At 56.1% G+C, this 4,124-nt stretch overlaps 1 long non-coding RNA gene across 1 annotated transcript; it reads left to right on the top strand.

Moving 5' to 3' along the window:
* The first annotated feature begins 636 nt into the window (after window positions 1-636).
* Window positions 637-4,087, top strand: LOC115286007. The gene is made up of 3 exons (XR_003905812.1): window positions 637-679; window positions 3,649-3,704; window positions 3,944-4,087. It is a non-coding gene; the product is annotated as an uncharacterized LOC115286007 (long non-coding RNA).
* Window positions 4,088-4,124: the final 37 nt, after the last annotated feature.

The following is a 4,124-nucleotide window of genomic DNA, read 5'->3' as shown; positions in this document are numbered from 1 at the left end:
GATCCTTCTTTTGCCTTTCTTGCTAACAATCCTAGTGTGCCCGGTTTCGGCTTCAGTGGGACCCTGAGTCAAGTCCAAGGCCCCGGGGCTAGGTGGGCCCTTCTTCGTGGGCCTAGCGCTTCCTGGGCAGGGCAGAGGCTTTTCCACAGACTTTGTGAGATCACAGCTGCTCCGGGGCACAGCTGCGGATGGAGGAAGTTACCCCTCAATAGGTTCTCTGTTAGGGGGCAGTTATTGATGATCTGAGGATGCTGGTATGTGCGCTTGGCAGTGACCCTTGTCCAAATCAGCCAGAGGGAGAGATGGGAAATGTATACCTGAGGAGCCTACTCAAGGATGACTGGTCAGAGGGGCTATTTTACCTCATGGGACTGTGCTGCTTAACCCCAAATGGACAGCTTCAGGGCTTCGAGCAACAGGTGAAGATGGAGGAGCCGGTGGTGGGTTTGGGGAGGTCACACCAGCCAGGCGGTTTTGAGATGCCCTCTCTGGAGCCTTCCAGTGTGTTTCCCCAGCGTTAGGATTATTGATTCTGGTGGCAAACTGATTTCCCTGTAACGAATCCTACCCGACGGGAGGGCATCGAAGGGCCCTGGGTGCCTCTTGGTTCTAACGGTTTCAACTCTGTTTTTGTTTAGGGTGGTACCGAGGTTACACCCTGAGGAAGAAGTCCAAGAAGGTGAGTCCTCTTTGTGAACCCGGGGCACGGCCATTCACCCGCCACTCTGCTGGAGGAGGGCGCTCCTATCCCTTTTGTGTCCGCAAGGTTTCCTTATAGCTCTCTCTGAACCGACAACGTGTGTGGGCTGAAGCGCGGCCTGCCCTCCGTGCTTTTCCTTCGGAACAAGACGCGTGCATAGAAATAGCGGCTTCGTCTCCGTGGCCGCGCTGCCGGGCTGACGCGCAGTGCCGACCGCCCGTCTCGCAGGGTGGGGAGTCCTCCCTTCCAGGCGGGATGTCGCATCCTGTTGAAGCTCCGAAAGGTGTCAGGGAATGATCTGGGTGTAAGGACTTCAGAGGAAAAAATACTGCGTCTACGTTTGTCTTACGTTACCCGTGATGAGGGTAGATTGCAAAGCTGATGCACGCTTGCGTTCCTCGTGCATAGAACTGTTTTCAGGCTGCATCAGGCGCTCGCCAAAGAGAGGTTCTGTGTCACAGGGCCGTCTGCACGCGTGGCGGGGTGAGCTTCTGGGGTGGAGGCGTGCCGCGCCACCCCGATCCTGCGGTGGACGCTCCCGTGCCCACTTCTCTGTGGCTCTTCCATTCTTAGCGTCGCAAAACCTAATTACGGCCCTCCTGTTTCATTCCAGTTTTGAAATCCCGTCCGTTCGAAGCTGTGATTAGGCCCTGCCCACATTCACTGACACACTTGACCATCTACTTACGCTTGGCAGATGGTTCATTTTACTTCTGTTTCTTAACTTCGCCTCTCATTATCTCCTTGCTGGGCCGGGCTCCTCCCGGGCTCCTGAGCCTGTAACTGAGTCTTTCCAAGTCCAGCGGCTCAAGCAACGACCTTCCTGCTCTGATTCCCCTAGTGGCCCCGCAGCCACTGGGCCATGCCGGGCAGCGGGAGCTGTTCATCCCTCGTAGCAGGGCTTTGGGAAGGGCCCGGGTTGAGCTGCAGCCCCGTCATCCTCTGGCACAGTGCTGTTGGGGAGGCTGATCTGCAAATTAGAGCAGGGCCCTCCTGCCCCATCCTGCCAGATGCAGACCGGGCTGTGTGTCTTACACACTTAGTGACCTGGAGCCTTGAAGTGTGAACATCGTAGATTTGAAGCAGGTCGAGGGTGAGATGGATTTCTCCAGGGAAACTTCTGCTTTCACGCCGCTCACCTCTTACAATCCAGAGTGGATTCCTACAGATGAACCTCTAGTTTTATCTGAGAAAGCCACAGTCAAGGACTTTGCCACACAGAGATGGCGTTCGTGGGACCATGGACCGCCCCCGCCCTCCGCAGCCACGCCTTGGGTGGGCCCCAGGCGGGCTGTTCCCTCGGATGCTTGTTTGGTACACCAGTTTGGGGTCCCTCTCACTCCCAGGGCCTTCCTGATCTGCTCTCCTTCCTGCCCTTCGTTGGGGTGCCCCAACTTCACAGCTCGTGGATACTGTGGAGGTGGGCAGGGCTGTATTTATTTTTCCATTTGAAGTCCTCATTGGGTGATGAGGCTGTTGTGAAGCCTTTAAAGATGTGAGGATTTTGGAGTGGGTCCGTCCGGGCAGCACAGAGAAGGGACTCAGCCCCCAGCCGTCCTGCCTCCTCAGTGTTCTGGAAGCATCCTTTGTGTAGTTGTTTACACAGGTGTGCTTGGTCTGGACTGGTTTGGAATGACTCCCACCTCAGGGATTGCTCAGGCCTCCATGTGTGGCCCCTCTCTGCCTTCCACTGGTCCTGCCGGGGCTCCGTGGTGCCCGAGACCAGGTTTACAGAGACGGAGGGGTGTCCTTGCATGTGGACACGGTCGAGGCTGGCTAGTTCGTTTTCTCCCCACTCTGAGCGCACGTGGTGATGTCACGTGCTCCTGGAGGCCTCCTGGGATTTGGGGGTGTCCTGAACGGCTGGGGCCTGGGGGAGCGGCCCTTCGGTCCTCTTCATCCCTCAGCCACTGTCCTCCTGCCCGACTGCTCCTGTCTCTGGGATGCTGCTGCTTTGTGTGAAATTCGCCTCCTTTCCTAGTAGGCAGGAGGCCTATGAATCGGGTACCCGTGCCCCTCCCACACATGACTTGTGGTTGTGGTTACCGGTTCTCCTGTGTAAACCCTTGGGGGCCAGATGCCGGGGAAACAGTCAGAAGCTCCTGCTCCCGCCACAGGTGCCCGGAAACCTCCAGGTTTTAGTGATGGTGCGCGCGCTACATCTCCTGCAGGGAACCCCCTGGGCTGTGGCCCCCAGGGCCCCAGCACCTCTACCCCATTGTTTGCCCTTCTGCTGCTTGTTTCTGCCTCCTGCCAGTGGGGGAGCTGTTTCATTTGCTCAGGACTCAAAGCTCCTGGCGCTTTACCAACTGCACTTGACCCTGAACTTCCAGAACAACTCCCCTTGGCGCACTGCGCTGCCAGGCCCTGGTGCCGTACATTGGAGACGCAGGGTGCCGTGTTAACAGAAACTGGTGTCTAGCGGTCGTGTGGCTTGGGCGAAATTTGCCCACTTTCTGAATTTTCTCAGATGGCCCCTCTGATTGGAGGTTGGTGAGAAACCTGCGGGTCAGGGAAGCACCGTGGTGGTGATCGATGGTGGAAACCGACTTCTGACGGCAGTAGTAGCTTTTTGAAAGGAGGAACTGCTGGAGACCCTCATCAGAGATGGTTCTCAGGCATCACTTGGCTTTGGATGTGCCCGCGTTGGGGGCGGCAGCGGACACGAGGCGCGGACTGGGGACAAGACACAGGAAGGGCCTGTGGCATTTTTTTCCTTGCAGACAGATGGCTTCTGTCTTCCTCTGAGACATCTGCAGCCTCAGTGAGGCACAAACAGGAGGTGAAGCGTCCTGTTTCCCTTGTGTGTCTGTGTGAGGTTTACCGTCAGATTTGCAGAATTAGCAATTCAGACACACCTGTCTCCACCTTGTCAGGATAGTTGTTTGATCTGCAGTTGGTATTCATGTTGGTAATAAAAACTACTGTCTGTTTTTCTCCCCCCAAAGGGTATATTTCCTGCTTCATATATTCATCTCAAAGAAGCCATAGTTGAAGGAAAAGGGTGAGTCTGGTGTTTCTGTGTGAGCGAAGAAGTGCAGGGTTTCCATGGCAGTGGGGGTGGAATGTGGGGTGGGTGACTGGTGAGGCGGGAATTTGGGGAAGCGGGAGGGAACTTGGGAGGGAACTTGGGGTGCCTTTGGACCTTTGAAAAACACGAAGTCGGCACTCTACCTGCGGTCATGCTCCTTGGACCTGATGTCGATTTTGGGGAGCGTGGGCTCAGTGCTCTGTGCCCTGCAGAGTGACCCCGTCCCGTGGAGGCTCCGCCCTCAGCACTGGGGCCGTTCTTCTGGAATCCTTCACATGCCAGGAGGCAAAGGGAGCGGAGGGGAAAGCAACAGTTGGTAAATCGGGACATGCGTGATTTTACATTTTGTCTAATTGTGATGTATGTTTCTTAGAGGTCATAAAACTGATGTAT

Source organism: Suricata suricatta, chromosome 2 (assembly GCF_006229205.1).
Source record: "Suricata suricatta isolate VVHF042 chromosome 2, meerkat_22Aug2017_6uvM2_HiC, whole genome shotgun sequence".
Taxonomy (NCBI): Eukaryota; Metazoa; Chordata; class Mammalia; order Carnivora; family Herpestidae; genus Suricata; species Suricata suricatta.
The sequence above is the reverse complement of the archived record's forward strand: the minus strand, read 5'-3'. Positions and strand labels throughout refer to the sequence as shown.